Genomic DNA, 17,480 nt, shown 5'->3' with positions numbered 1-17,480 from the left:
AGAATTCAAGAAAATATTAGTAATGAGTGTGACAAGTTGGTATCCTTCACATAGAAGATTCTTGGGGACTTTTTCCAAGAAAATTCTTAGGAATGGAATCTGTCTGGACATTTTTAATGAGCCCACCATGCGATCAGGCCAGACTCTCTCAATATATTTGAGAGCTCTGAAAGGGATAGTAGAGAAAGATATAACAGGTCTTGCCCTAATTTAGTATGGCTAGAATCAACCATGTTATTGGGTCATCAATAAAACTTCTGTCATTAGATGGGTAGATATAAATATACAAAATATGGACCATTGATTTAAAACTCTGGGGGTTTTAGAGGTCATCACATCAACCCCAGTAAAGTTGTAGTTGGTCAATATATAGCAATAATTATAATAATAATGAATAATAAATTAACCTCTGCATCTGTACCTTTTGCTATTCCCTTATCTTAATGTAAAATCACTCTTGGTATTTGTGTTTCCATTTCTAAAATTAGCATTTATATGGAGTTTTGAGCTTTACAAAGCGCTACCCAAATATTATCTCATTTTTCCTAATAATGCTGGGTGATAGGTACTATCATTATTGTTGCACAGGCTCTGGCAGGGCCATTGCTCTTCAAGTACAACAAATAGAGCAGTGTGCTGGTTCACAACTGCAAAGTGTGGCTTGAAAACTACATCATGTATGTCATTGATTGGGTATGAGTATAGGAAAAGGTTGCCAAGAAATGGACTGTTGTCAGTTCTGTTACCAAAATTCTTAAAGGCATAGGCTTGACCAATAGCTCTTACCTCAGGGTCAGTTCTGGGACAGAGTAGATGGTGTGGCCCCTGATCTGCAGAAAAATACATTATTTATCAGAGACAGAACCCTTCTGGCCAAGTTATCATTTTTAAGTAAGGTTGCATCAGGAGACCATGTGACAGTGGACAATGTTATCATCTACCATGGTGGTCTGTAGCATTTCTCAATAATAAGATCACTCTTGTTTCTTCTTCCCTCAACCTTCACTTAAATATTTTCTGGAATACTTCCCCTCTTTGATTCCTGGACTTCTTACTATTCACAGCTACCTCATCCTACCCCATTCCTATTATTCAGTCTTGTTTCTTTTGAAACTTTCCCCATCCAAAGCTATAAAAATGGATTAGCCATTATTTTCATACCATAATATCTTTGTGATCTCCACCAGGTCAAACTTGCCCTCTTGCAATAGGACATCTAATTTTCTTATCTGTTGTTTAATTTTGGCATTCGTGTATAAGAACTTGAGGCCATGAATGTCACTCCTGGCTCCAACCCTCTTTGTACCTTTCCAGTCATCTTTTATTTGACATCATTCCTTCCCATTCTGTGATAAACAAACACTGGACTCCTTGTTGTTGCCAACTCAAGGAGCTCTGACTCCCGCCTCTCCCCATTTTCACTGACTATCCTTTTTCTATTCATGGAATGCTTTCTTTCCTCATTCCCATTTTTTTCTGGCTTCAAGGCTCAGATAAAGTCCCACCTTCTTCAGGAAACATCGACACATTATCCTTAATTCTAGTAATCATTCACTAACTCACTGCCTCTGTCAGAAGAAGCTGGCGAACACACATTCACCATGATGCCACCACCTTTGAAGATGAGCGACATCGACGTCTTGCTGCTGTGCGTGAAAGCCGACACCAGGCCACAATCGCACCTCCCGTAACAACTGGCGTCCCATGCTCCATGTGCCACAAACTCTGCGCCCCAGCCTTTGGACTTCAAAGCCACATGAGGGTACACCATAGATGAAACTGCACAAAGACAATAGTCATTCTTGATCACCGAAAGACTACCACTATATATATATGCATATGTGTATATGTTATTTCTTCACTACAATGTTCCTTGAGAATAGTTACTCCCTTTTACCTTTTACCTTCCTCTGCATCTCCAGGGCAATGTTTAATATCTGGAAATATTAAGTCCTTAACAAATTAATATTTGATTTGCTTTGACTTTACAGAGGAGGAAATTGAGGCTATAGAGTTAAAATATATTGATCAGGGTCATTCAACTAATATATGTCTGAGGTAGGATTTAAGCTCAAGGGATTCCTAGCGAACACAGTGGTTAAAATATCAGGACTGGATTCTGGAACACCTGAGTTCCAGCTTCAGATACTTACTATGTGACCCAGGGCAAGTCACTTAACTCTGCCTCAGTTTCCTAATCTGTAAAATGAGCTGGAGAAGAAGATGGCAAACCACTCCAGGATCTTTGCCAAGAAAATGCATAATGGAGTTATGAATAATTGGGCATGACTGAAAAAGCCCTGATCTCGTATCCTTTGGGTATGGCTACAGGGGAAGGGAGCCCAGGCTGGAGGCTTCCCATGGTTACAATAATTTTCTTGATTCTAGATCCAGAGGTCTATTCGCTGTATCACCTAGCTTCCTAGATAGTATAATAGATTATAATCCCCTAGTGGGCAGGACTGTGACTTATTTGTATTTGCATCTGACAAGCCTAGCATAGATCATTCAGCAGAAGACCATGGATTTGGAGCTCAAAAGAAGACTCCCCATAACTCCCACTTTTTATATGAAATATAAGTCACACCTTCCCCAGGGTAATTGTGAGCACTAAGTCAAAGCTTAGAATCCTGATTCTTCATCACTCCTTCACTGTCTTTTTAGTTCTTTGCTGATCTGCCTTTTCTTGCCTCTAAGGGTGAGGATTCATGCTTCTACACAACCATTCCCTAGTTCAATGCCTTCGCCTGATGAGCCAAATCCCTTCTTTTGCTTCTTTACTGTAGGACTCATTTTGTAGATGCATTCTCTACATTTAGTTGATAAAGCATTTAATCAAAATAAGAAAAATATAATCAAAGAAATAGAATTATTCCCTATTGACCTAAGAAGAATGCAACTTCCAGCAACTGATCTCCAAATGTAAGCTGTCCAAAAATAAGCCAATAATCTTTTCTGGGCTCAATGCTGTTTTTCTAAACTCAAGCAACACCACCTGGATAGAGGGCAGGAACATGGCATAATAGAGATCATTACATCTTCCTGAGCATTTGAGCTTCCAGTAAACCTGAAGCAGAGATCAAGTGGAAAATCCAGAGGTTGTCAGAAGGGTTGTAGAACTTAGCATGCCCTCTCTGGTCATGGCTGCAGGGGCCAAAAGGAGAGCAGATGGCATCTCACAAAGAGCTGGACTCAGTCTGTTTTCTCATATTACATTAAGATTTATTTGTCTCTCTGTCTCTGTCTCTCTCTGTCTTTGTCTCTATCTCTCTCTGTCTTTGTCTCTGTCCATGTCTATGTCTCTGTCTCTCTCTGTCTTTGTCTCTATCTCTCTCTGTCTTTGTCTCTGTCTCTGTCTTTCCTCATTTGCCATTGGAACAAAGACTAGAATGTCTCCATAGGAAGGTAATCACTATCTGTTACCAGCACTTTCAAAAGAAAATGGGGTGAGGGAATGAATCAATTACCCCATGCTTGGTAAGTATTGACACCCATTCCCACAGCAGCTTCCTTGAAGAGCATCAAGTTCAGTAAGACTATGAGGAGGCAATAGTATAGGTGCCTGCCCCACTTGCTGCATAGATAAGAGAAAATGAAGAATCCAGGAAGAAATGACTTCTCCAAGGTCCCACTGGCCTGGATTTTCAGAGTCTGGATTCACATCCAGGTGCTCATATATGAAATCAAACATCTTTTCTTTTCCACCTTGTCTCAGTAGTCACTTAAAAGAAATGATGAATAAAGGAATATATGTATGTGTATATTATAAATTATATAAATATGTATGTGTCTATATAAAATACATACACAAGTATCCTTTTTTTTTCTTAAGGATTTAATTCTGTGGGAAACAATAGACTATTTTAGGCACAGCAAAAGGGCTAATATGTTGGCCAAATTCATAAACTTGGTATATGGGAGAGCCAGAAAAAAAAAAAACCTTATTGATGAACAATTCCTGATATATAGGAAGCATTTAATGAATTCTCCTTGACTAATTATTTATTTGATCCAAATCTCCCATTTTCAGATAAAGATTTTTCAGATTAAGAGTCTAAGCACCACAAAATAGAAGTGACGTTTCCAAGCTCATATAAGCTAATGAGTGATAAGGCTTGGACTCAAGCTGGTTCCTCTGTCCCTGAGTCTTGTCCTCTCTTCCTGCCCCTCCCCTCCTTGCATTGTGCCTTCAATGTTAAAAGGTCTAGTAGTTTATAGAACATTCAGATTGTTTTCAAGTTCCAACAGATCGATTTTTATGGGAGAGTAGAGCATGAACATTGCTCACGGTCTCCATCACTCAATAAACTGATACATTATCAGGGCTGAACTTACAGGTGCCACAGTACCCAAGTTATTGGATTGATGTGAAAATCAATGAATACAAAGAGAGACAAAGACATGACTTCCAGGTAAGTGTCCTTAAACATGTCTTGACATTTCATTTTGGGGATGGAGTGGGGTGGAGAATATTGTGTAAATTACAAGAATAACTGGCTAATAAAGGTGGCAGCAAGCTTTGAGGGCAGTCCGGAATAAAGCATTTGGGTCTTCACTCTGCTTGTCTTGGAACTGTTTTCTCTGCTTAGGTGCTGAAGCGGTCATTATTTTCCCTTGATGGCTCAGGACTAGCTCAAATTCCTGCTCTTAGTAGCCAGGGGAGTCACTTTAAAGTTCTGTCAATAAAAATGAAAATATATCAAAACCCTTTAAAACACGAGCCATTTTATTATAATATGAACATTGCTCTCCAACCAAAAATGCAAATATTCTCCCTCCATCAAAAAATGTGTTGATGATTTCACATCCAACAGGAAGTCAGTCTCCCCCCAAATGCCTCAAGGCTCTGTGCTTGCCCCTTTGTCTTGTTTGTTGTTTGTTTCTTTGCTTTTATTCCTTTGGCTATTGGTCATTTATTGTATTTAATTTCTCATTAGCATTCACATAAGGTCCTGGGTGGCATTCTTACCAGATTTGAAGAAGATGCACAAACCTATGCACAATATATGAGAGAGAAAGAATCTGAGAAAAATTAAGAACAATAACTGGACTGGAACTTTGGGCCAAACTGAGTAAGATGCCATTTAAGAGAGAAGAATATAAAATTCTATATGTGAAGATTTTTAAATCTATTTTACAAGTACAATATGGTAGTCTAATTTGTTAGATCATACTCTATTTATAAAAGATCCTGGGGTTTGAGTGGGACAACAACTTACAATGACTATGTCTTAATCCAATTATATATAATAATTGTAATACATATTTGTTAACTTATTGACTTGCCAGTATATGGCAGAAAAGAATTTTAAAATGCTTGTAGCCTAGATGGAAAGTCACAGCACTAAGGAATGAGGTCAGTGATACTCAGATCTGATTATTACACACCAGCAAAAATTCTCTTCATTGTTAAATATGATGCTTTAGGAAGAACAATTTATAAAAAATCACAGATTACCCAGAGGGATAACAGTCAGACTGGTGGGAGACATTAAATTTTTGCCATATGATAATGAGTTTAAGGAACTTCATATATTTAACCTAGAAAATGTAGGACTTGGGAGGACATAGGATGATTGATATAGAGATGAATGAAATTTAGAGATCATCTACTCAAATATTATAGCTTTGATCTTATTTTGCTGATTTTTTAGTTTTGTTTTTTGTTTTGTTTTTTTGCTGTACTTTCTAAACTCCCCCAATACTTCCCAGAAATTTTAGACCATGATGTTGTACATCCATTTCCTACTCCATACCTCTGCCAGTAGGGAATTATTTGTATCACTAGCACTTGTTACAACATCCTACAGAGTACATGTTTAATAAATGCTTAACTAGCTGGCTAGTGTCTTCCTTATGAGAGTGTAATCTCAATGAAGGCAAACCATGTTTTTCTTTGATTGTATTTGTATCCTGAGCACTTAGGAAGGACATAAAATAAATTCTCTTTATATACTGTATCTATCACCCAGGGTTTTATCTCAAGCTTTCCCACAACACATCCATCTATCCATCTATTTATCCATCTGTCTTTGTTTTTCTTTCTTTCTTTTTTCTTTTTTTGCTTCCTTCCTTCCTTCCTTCCTTCCTTCCTTCCTTCCTTCCTTCCTTCCTTCCTTCCTTCCTTCCTTCCTTCCTTCCTTCCTTCCTTCTTTCTTTCTTTCTTTCTTTCTTTCTTTCTTTCTTTCTTTCTTTCTTTCTTTCTTTCTTTCTTTCTTTCTTTCTTTCTTTCTTTCTTTCTTTCTTTCTTTCTTTCTTTCTTTCTTTCTTTCTTTCTTTCTTTCTTTCTTTCTTTCTTTCTTTCTTCTTTATTTCCTTCCTTCCTTTCTATCTCTGTACCTATCTCTCTATCCCTTTCAATCTAGATAACTTTGCAAAGACTGCTACATATCTAACTAACTAGCTAGCTATCCATCCATTTGTAAACTGTGGCCAAGTGTAATTGGTCCTACTAATAGTAAGAAATAGAAAAGTCATGATTTGAATGCAAGTCCCATGGCTCTAAACGCAATGTTCTTTATGCTTCATCCTTTTATCTTTGTAATAATGATTGCCTTTCAATAGTTAAAGGATTATGCAAGAGGGAAAAAATTGCTCAACCTGAGCTAAGAGGGCAGAACAGAGAACCATGAATTCCAAAGAGGCAGGTTTTAACTCAATATAAGAAATAACTTCTGGAAAATTTGAGCTAACAATAGTATAAGCTGCCTTTGGTGATAATGCATTTGCTGTCAGTGGAAGCCTTCAAATGGAGGCTTGGAGACCTGGATTGGGTTCTTATGCATGTCAGCTAGAACTGGCAAGAAAAATATCACATATGAAGACCACTCTCAGACAGCACACCTGCAACCTAAAAACAAATGGAGGCTAAGGATAAGGCCTAGGACCGCCCTAATCAGATCCTATATACCATGCTTAGAGATGGAAAGCTGGGGTCCTAATCAAAAGCCTGGTAGTATTTGGGGCCTGGCATCAGATATTTTGTCTGGATTCAGATATACTGAAATCACATGTGATGGCCCAGTGCCACCACAAGAAGATACTGACAGGACAATAAAAAGCCTAAAAGCTTGACATCTGGTCTGACCCAAAGCCAAGTGCATGGTGATCTACAAGATTTATATATTCTAGACTTCTGGCATCTCCTCAGTTAGGTTTTAACTAAAGAATTAGTGCCACAAACTAGTCAAATCCAATAATGAAAGAGGGGGACACCTTGCCAGCACTTGCTACCCACCACCTCTATCTTCCAGGTGTTGGGAGAATCATCCTAGAATCCATTCCAACTCCAAATTCATAGGCTTTTAGAAGTTTGGGGCCCAACCAATTGGTAACTATAGCTTGTCAATTTCCATGTCCTCCAATCCCAGGAATTAACAGTAGACCCTTGCCAATGTAAAAAGTCCTTTGATCTGCTACTTACTCTCTTCATCTATACAGTCCCAACACTGCCTCATCCTGGGGTCCCATTGCCCTTTACTTCCATTTGGTTCTCTGTAATTCCACTTGATTTTTAACAAACTTCTCATTATCTGTAATTCTTTCTTTTCATTGTTTATTATCCTGTACTCATGGTAAATTGAGTACCATTGAAAGATATAGCATTTCTGGTGAGACTCTTCAGTCTGGTTCCTTCTCCCCTCTCATTTCTCTCAAAATATGGCATCCAGAGGATGTGGGAGCAAAGCCTCTACTCCCCAATGGCACCTTTGATGTGTGACACCTTTGATCAATACCTGCTCTTCCTTTGAGGTTTTCCCCCAATTTCCAGTATCAGTTGTTCCAGGTATTTGTTGCTGTGATCTGTGAGACTCCAGAATCCCTCCCTCCATTCTCATGGACTTCAGTACCTGGATCATAGACTGTCTCTCCAACTTGATTCTTCATTTCATACTGAAGGCATCAAGTAACTCACTGACATTCTCTCAAACACACTGATTCATTCCCCTACTGAGTCCCCATAATCTTTACTTCCACTCTACCTCAGCTAACCATAAGGATTGGTGATGCTAATTGTTTTGATTTTATTCACCTTAATTCATCTGGACTCCCCTTGTTTTGAATGATAAAACTGCCATATCCAATCATGGTATGTGCTTAAATATATCTCTCAGCTTTTACCCCTTTGCTTTTTGATCAGATTGCAAAACCCAGTTTTTCTATCTCCCATATGTTCTGAGTTTGTCACCTGGGCTCCAGATTCCTTTCCCTTTTCTATTGCTCTTAATTCTGTAGTTGGCCAGTAAACAATGCTCTATCCTCTAGACTTGATTCACCTTCCAACCTGCCAGGTAGTTATTGATGCTCTGCCAGTTCTTCCTTGGATCTCTGTCTTTCTGACCCTCCCCACCACTATCCACCTTCTCTGTGTATGTGCCAGGGCTGCTAAAAGAAATCCAAATCACACGCCACCTGGTACAAGATATTTACAAAAAATTCATGCTATCCAGACTCAACTGAGCCTAATATAATCTATGATTGCCTCTATATTTTATTCATCTAAGTAATTCCTTAAATATCCTTTAAAACTTAAATTCTCAACTTCCAACAGAACACACACAATTTATCTAGCAGATATCCTTGTCTCCTAATTGCTTAGAAAAAAGAAGCCATGAAATTTGATCTCCCACTGCTTTTGCATTCTAGAAATGAGAAAAGCTCTCTGTCTTCATTAGCATTATCTTCCTTTACTTCTTTCTCTGAGACAGGAGTTAATAAAATTTTGGCAAAGACCAGCTAGTCTCTCTTTGCTCTTGATACCATCCCTTCTTATCTCTTCAAGAAGTCTGGAGGGGGAAGTTGGGTAGCTCAGTGTATAGAGAGCCAGGCCTAGAGATGGGAGGTCCTAGGTTCAAATCTAGCCTCAGACACTTCCCAGCTGTGTGACCCTGGGCAAGTCATTTAACCCCCATTGCCTATCCCTTACCACTCTTCTGCCTTGAAACCAATACACAGCATTGATTCCAAGATGGAAGGTAAGGGTTTTAGAAAAAGAAGTTTGACCCATTAAACATTTTCTCTGGGTCTGCTTGTCTCTATCTGTCTCTGTGTATCTCTCTCTGTCTCTGACTCTTCTATTTACTCACTACATGGTCATTTCCCCCCCTCCACCTCCCCAATCTGTTATCCCCTATTTTATTTCCTTTTGACACCAAAATCCTATGAAAAACAATCTATACTTTTTACCTACAATTTCTCACCAAGCACTCACTTCTCAGCCTTTCCAAATCAGGATCTTGACATTACTAGACTGAAAGTTCTTGCTTCAGAGTCTCCAATGATCTGCTGAAGTCATTATTCCTTCTTCTCTCTCTTTCTTCTTGACTTTTGTTCAGCTTTCACTAGCACTGATATTCCATTAAAATATTCTCTCCATTAACTTCCTTGACACTACTTTCTCCTTGTTCTTCTCATACATATTCAACTGCTCCTTACTTTCCTCATTCATGCTTACCTCCCCTTTACACACTTTCCCCATTATTTCCCTTACTCAAGACTTTCTAGTTATTTTCTTATATAATTATTTCACATGCTTAAAATTCCCCCCTTCCTCAATTGACCCACATTTATACTCTCATCTAATATTATGTCACATGTACTTATGTTTGTACCTAAGATTGAGAGCTAAAATATATCTGACAAACCATGAAGTTTATTTACTCATTTTACCAAAGAAGAAACTGATACATATAGATTAAATGATTTTTCTAGGGGCCCAGAGCACAGAAAAGTCTGAGATGAGATTTGAACTCAGCTTTTATCCTCACTCCATGTCCAGTCCCATACCATATAGCCTTTCTTGACACATATTATATTCCCTTAATAGAACGCCAGCTCTTTAGGGAGCACTATTTTGTTTTCATCTGCTTGCTGAATGTATGGCACCATTCATGGCACATAGGAAGAGCTTGATAAACACTTAACCAACTGAAGCTTGCTGCTCCTTTTTCTCTTCTAAAACATTGTCTAGAATTCTATGATTCTTTGTATAGGCAATATTGTCTTATAACTGTATTACAACACTGTTGCCCAGAAGGATATGATTCAGATGAAAAGCTTAGCACAGCTCCTGGTGCCCTGTCAGTACCATATAGATGTTTCTTTCCTTCCCTTTTGTTGGCATCACCCTAGCCACCAGAACATACAATGATAATGCTCTTCAAGGGATATGCAAATGCTATTTCTCCTCCTCTAAAAACAATTCTTATTAAATAGCATAAATAGCAAAATAATAATATTAGATCACATTCATCAAGGAATTTCATTTTTTCCTTCACAAAAACAGAAGAAGATAAGAGATGGACATCCCATAGATATTCTCTTCCAAAGATGGTCAAATTGCATCTATGTAAAATACATGGTAAGAGTAAATAGAAGCTTCTCAAATGGCACCTTCTTTTGTGCTTTTACACCAAACAGTTTATGCCAAATGAAAATTATAAATCCATGTTTGTATTGTGAGCATGACAGTAAGCCTGATCTGAAGCAAGGAATACACTCCACTCAAATATTACAAGTCAAGGAGTCCATGCAGCCCTGAAAATATGCCTTAAAATAATATAAGGAATGAATAATTCTTTGACAAAACATTTCTGATCTCATTCAGTAAAATGGGCAGCAAACATAGACTTTAGAACTGGAAAGGCCTTTAGAGGTCAGCTAATTCAGCCCTGTAATTGTCTAAAAGATGTGATTGAGGCTAAAGAGTTTTTGTCATGTACCCAATATCATAGACATAGGAGGTAGCAGAGTTGGGATTTGGAATTCCCAAAGTCACAGAATTCCCAAGTTTCAAAGTTGGAAGGCACCCTGGGTTCATCAATTCCTGGAAAAGGGTAACCTAAGCAACATTGAGCCAGAGATTCATAAGACCATAATTTTAAAACTGGGGAGAAACCTTTGAAATTACTGAGTCCCCTCTAGATGAAGAAACAAAGGATCAGAGATACCCAGGGACATAGAGGACACAATGGTCACACAGACTTTAAGATTTTAAAAAAAGTTGGAAGTCATTGCTTCTCCCCTCAAAAAAACAACATATCTTTTGTCCTAGAATCAATACTAAGTATCAGTTCCAGGGTACAAGAGTAGGAAGGATTAGACAATTGGTGTTAAGTAACTTGACCAGAGCCACATACCTAGGAAGTATCTGGTGTCAGATTTGTACCCAGATCTCCTGATCCTCCTGCACCTGGGCCTGGCTCTCTATCCATTCAGGTACCTAGCTGTCCCCAAACCCTTACTTCTTAAGACCTTCCATTTCACTTTGAGATAGCTCTCAAAATTAGCAAATGTTGTTTGACAAGTCTAAATTAAATTCTTTGCAATTTCCATTCACTGCTCCTATTTCTGCTCTCTAGGTCCAAGGAGAACAAGATTATCCCATTTTCTTCATGACAACCTCTAACATTCCTGAAAACACTTAGCATGTTCCATGTAAGTCATCTCTAGACTAAGCATCAGTGGTTCACTTCAATTCAATCAATATCTGTTATGCATCTACCTTGCTCCAAATATGGTGCTTAGACTGCCAAGGTGAAGAGAGATGAGGGGAGAACAATTCCTACTTTTAATTACTTTTAATTCTACTCCAAATAATAAACTCAGGAACCAAAAATTAAATTGTAATATATTTATGTAATATATGACATAATGGAACACTATTGTTCCATAAGAAATGACAAACAAGATGATCACAAACAAATCTGGAAAGACATGTATAATGTGATGCAAATTGAAGTAAGCAGACCCAGGAGAGTGTTGTACATAGTAACACAATAATATGTCATCATTAAATATGAATGACTTCACTATTATCAAAAAAGCAAAGATCCAAGATAACTCCAAGAGACTCAGTAGGAAAAAGACTATCCATTTCCATAGGAGAAGCACATGGAGTCCAAATGGAGGCTGAAATATACATTCTGTACTACATTTTCTCAATGAATTTTTCTCTATTTTAAGGAATATGTCTTGTTTTACAACATAACAAACAGGCACATATTTATTTTATGATAATACATGTAGAATCTATATCATATTACATGTCTTCTTGGGGAAGACAGGCAGAAGGAGGAAGGTAGAAAAAGTAAATATTATTTTTACATGCAATTGTAAGAAATAAAATGTTATATACACACACATATATATACATATATAAGAATAATTACTGAAGTAAAAGTCACTAACAATTTGTGGTGGGGGTTGAGGGGTCCAGAGTTGGGATCTGAATATGCTTTCCATAGGAGGTTGAACTTCTTGAATAGAACTTGGAAGAAAGCTAAATTCTCTGAGACAGAGTAGGAAAAGGAACACATTCCAGGTATGGGAGACCACCTATGCAAAGGCATCAAGGATCAAAGAGTCAATGAGGGACAGTCATGAGCCATAAAATGGGGACTTTAAACTAAAGACATATCCAGAAGAGCTTCACAAGTCAGAATAGAAGAGTTTCTGGGAGTTTTATTCTAGGGAGAAAAGGAAGGCATGATAATTTTTTAATAAAGGAATGAGAATGTTAGCCTTGTGTTTTTGGAATAAAAATTGGAAACTAAGGAGAAATGTTGGAGCAACCCAATCAGAGTAGGAGATGACGAGATCAAATAGGGTTGATGACTCTGAGGGGAAAAAAGGAACAGATGTTTAAAATGCTAGGAAATTGAGATCAATAAAATTTGGAAACTGATTGGATATTGAGAGGGAAAGAGGATGAGGATAGTTCCAGGATTGTGAAGCTGGATACCTGGAAGAATGGAAGAGCCCTCAACAGTAATTAAGAAATTCTTCAAAGTTATTTATGTATGATATATTCCTTTCTGATACTGGTTGTCCTTATCTGAAGTCTCTTAAACTTTTTATTTTTTTTGTGAAATTGTGGTGCCCACACCTGAATTTAATAATTCTCTTAATTTTTTTTTTGGAAACTCAATTCTACTTTTATTTATTAGTTATTTTTTTTTACTTTCAATTCATTTGTTTCACCTTTTATTTTTTGGATTTTTATAGTTTTCATTTATTATATTTTTAAATTCATACCCAATTATTTAATCTCTTTTATTCCTTAAAGCATTTAGATTTATCCATTTTCCCCTAAGTACTATTTTTTTCTAACGAAGATAATTTTTAGTAGTTTTATTGGTAAGGCATTGAATAAATAAATCCAGGACGTATTGTACTTTTTTCTTATATTTACTTTGACAATTCATGAGCAATTAATATTTCTCCAGTTGTTTATTTTTTGTGATAAGAGTTTTATAATTGTTTTCACTATATATCTCTCTCACACATTTTGGTATATTATTTTATTGTTATTTTCCTTAATGAAATTGTTGATTGTATGATTTATTCTTTGTTTCATTCTTTAGAAATAAATTTAGTTTCTAAATTCTGAATTAATGTTAATGTGTCCTTCTAAGACCCTTTTAAATGTTTTTATTGCACTGTTATCTTAAATGGGTGCAATTAATATTTTTTTCTTCACTTGTTTGTGAAGTTTTATGTACTAATAAATTATCATTTTTTGTGAAGTTGTCATGTACAATTCAAAAATTGGTATATCTCTTTCTATTCCCATTCAATATTCTCAAAGTTTATCATATATAATTTCTCTAAAGTCTATACATTTCCTTAACTTCTTTCTTATTTATTTTATAGTTAAATTAATTGTAGTCTGAGATGGATCTATTGGAGTATTCTACTATTATAGTTTTGGTATTTCTTATAACTCACTAACTTTTCCTTCCAAAATTTGGATAGTATCTCACTTGTTGCCTACATCTTCAGAGGGATATATGGGGTATACAGAGGTCTAGCACCTCTGGCATGAGGACTTTTCAGAGTTTCTAATCCACATTCAGTGTCTTCCTGTCAGCCAACTCCCACTTGCGACTTTAAGAAGCTCTAGCATGTACAATAGCCACTATCTGGTAAAGCCAGCACAGGAGATGGGCTTAACCAAGATGAGGATAACTGACCCCTTCTAAACTTATCAGTGACTTAGGGGGATGTCTACACCAAGCTTGTGAAGACTTGCCCTGTGGAATGAGCAATTTTGTTCAAACAGCAATGAAAGTGGCTAAGCAAGAACCATGTAGCTCTTAGAGCTTGGTCAGACAATGAAGACACCAAGTCATCCACTGCATCCATAGCCATCACCAGTCATCCTGAGTTTTATATTGATAATAGATTTGAATGATTCTGGAAGACAAAGTGAGGCTGACAATATGATGCAACTCTGCCTCACATTAATCCAATTCATGTACAAGTCGAGAAATCTTTTATATTAACATTGGCTCTCCTCTTTGAAAATGAAATATGAACATCAATATGTTCAGTATAGATACTAATTCATTTTCTATGATATTGTTTTGTAAATATAGTTTTCCCCGAATTTCTCTTAATGATACTTATTTTAGTTTTTGCCTTGTCTGAGATTATGATTGCTACTCTTGTCTTAACTTTATCAACTGAAACATAAAATAATTTGTCCTAGTTTCTTCTGTGACAAGGAAATCACTTTAAAAGACTGATATATATTAATTTAAGGTCGCCAAGGAATTCAGCTATGTAATTCCTAAATGAAAACTCCAGTCAGCCGTCAGCCTTTTATAGAGTTTAATTACAAACAGGAGGAAGAAAAGAATTAGATATATATATAGAGAGAGAGAGAGAAAGGGGAGAGAAGGGAATAGGGCTTAAATACCCCCTCTGTTTAGGCTGGGACAAAAGGCCCAAGCCCTTAGATAGCTGAGGCAAAGAAAGGAGATCAGTCTCACGTGACCAAAATGGAGAAACAGTCTCAGGGGCCTCCACCTCCAGCTTCCTTCAGAGCAAGCTTCTCAGAGCACCACCTCTCAGACCAACCACCTCTCCAACAACCCCGCTATCTTTAAGGAAACCATCCAACTTCCCTCCCCTCAGTTCTCACATCTACCAATCACTGTCCATGTCCTCCCTGTGCCAATGGTGGCTCCAGCTTAACCCAGGACCATCCAGAGGTCTGTGGCCTTGCACATGTCTGTTGAAGGTCATACTCTCAAATAATTAAATCTTGATCCTTTGCTACAGCCCTTCCCAAATCCTGCTACCCTGAGTAGGGTGGAGATTGGAATAATTAAATTTTGATCTATGCTGCAGCCCTTTCCATTGTTCAGCAAAAGGTTTCTGTCCTAAAGTAATCCCAAGAAGGGAGGAGGAGGAACCTCCCTTGCCAATGGGGTTCATATTCCAATGATGAAATTTCCAACATTCACAAGTCTAAGAAATTTTAAGGTTTACACTTCTTTTAAATCACTATTTTCCATTTCAAAGGTGTCTCTTATGAACAGTATCCTGCTGTATTCTGATTTCTAACAGATTATGCTATCCTCTTCCATTGTATGGATAAACCTCTCCTCTTCATATTCCCATTTTATGATTACTGTGTATTTCTCTTGATCGTATTCAGTTCTATTTGCCTTTCTCTTTTTAATGCTATTCATTTCTTCAACAGTCTGATATGTTTCTGACCACTCTCTCACTTAATCTGCCATCCTCTCATCCCTAATCATTTTGCTCTTATTCTATTTTCACCTACTTTCCTAATCAGTGAAATTAATGTCTTTATCCAGTTGTATCACTCTCATAAAAGACTCAGCTTCCATTGCACTCTCAGATAAAATTAAGCTTCAACTGTTGCTCCCACATTATCCCTTCCATTGTAAAAAAATGCAAAAACCAAAAAAAAGTCCTTTATCTTTTATGTAAGATAAATTTCCTCATTCTACCTTTACCTTACTTTTACTCCCATTACATCATTCTCATTTTCATTCTTCTTTGAAATCACCCCAACCTAAAAGAGCCATACCCCTGCTAAACTGTTTAAGTAGGATATACTAACTGTCCTAAGAATGATAATATTTTAGGTGTTGAATATATCATCTTCCCATATGGAAATGTCATCAGTTTAACCTTTATGAATCTCTTATGATTTCTTTCCCATGTTTATTTTTTCATGCTTCTCTTGAGTCTTGTTTTTAAATGTCGAATTCTATTCAGTTTTGATGCTTTCATTAGGAATGCTTAGAAGAAATGATCTGTTTCATTAAATATCAATTTTTCCCTGAAGAATGGATCTCAGTTTTTGCTAAGTGCATTATTCTTGTCTATAATCCTGGGTCCTTTGCCTTCTGGTGACTCATATTGCAAGTCCACCCTTTTAGAGCAATATATGATAAATTTTGTGAATTATGGTCTATGGTTTATTAATGTTTTGTTTGTTATTTTTTCTGAATCCTTGTAATTTTTTCTCTTGACCTTGGGGTTCTGGATGTTGTCTATAATATTCTTGGAAGTTTTCATGTTGAAATTTATTTCATGATGTGACTGGCAGGTTTTTTGTTCAATTTCTACTTAACTCCATAGTCCTAAGATATCTGGCCAATTGTTTTATAATTTCTTGAAATATGATGTCTATACTGTGTATTACCATGCATTTCAGGTAATCTAATGGCTCTTAAATGATCTTTTCTCAATCAATTTCCTAAGTCAGTTGTTTCTCCTATGAAATATTTCACATTTTATTCTATTTTGTTCAGTCATTTAGTTTTGGATTCTTTTAATATGTCTCTGGAGTCATTCACTTCGACTTGGTCAAATTTGTATTAGAAAAAAAGTTATTTTCTCCATTGATTTTTAATTAGATTTTTTCTAATTACATGTAAAAACCATTATGAATTTTAAAAAATTTGAATACCAAAATTATTACAGTCACTCCTTGTCCTCTCACCACTCACTGAGAAGGAAAGCAATTTGATAAAGATTATACATATGAAGTCATGGAAAATATATGTCCATATTTGTCATTTTGTAAAAGAAGAAAGAAAAAAATATATTTTTTAACTCTTACCTTCTTTCTTGGAGTCAATACTGTGTATTGACTCGAAGGCAGAAGAGTGGTAAGTGCTAGGCAATGGCGGTCAAGTGACTTGCCCAGAGTCACATAGTGGGAAGTGTCTGAGACCAGATTTGAACCTAGGACCTCCCATCTCTAGGCCTGGCTCTCAATCCACTGAGCTATTCAGCTGTTCCTGAAAAAAAAAATTCTTTAATCTGAATGCAGACTCCATAAGTTTTCTCTCAAGAGATGGATTGCTTTTTTCATTATAAGTCCTCCAGCATTATCTCAGATCATTGGATTGCTAAGATATAGATAGTTTTCATTCAGAACTGACAATCATACAAATTGCTGTACATTGAGTACACTCTTCTGTTGGTTCTACTCACTTCACTTTGTATTAGTTCATATAAAAGCTTTTTTCTAGGATTTTCCTGAAAATATTCTGCCCACCATTTTTTATTTAAAACTTTTACCTTCTGTCTTAGTAGTCAATCCTTAAACTGAAGAATGGCAAGAAGTAGGCAATTCAGGTTAAGTGGCTTGCCCAGGTCACACAGCCAGGAAGTGTCTGAGGTCAAATTTGAACTCAGGTGCTCCCATCTCC

Source organism: Monodelphis domestica, chromosome 1 (genome assembly GCF_027887165.1).
Source record: "Monodelphis domestica isolate mMonDom1 chromosome 1, mMonDom1.pri, whole genome shotgun sequence".
In the NCBI taxonomy this organism is placed as follows: domain Eukaryota; kingdom Metazoa; phylum Chordata; class Mammalia; order Didelphimorphia; family Didelphidae; genus Monodelphis; species Monodelphis domestica.
Note: the sequence above shows the minus strand (reverse complement) of the source record.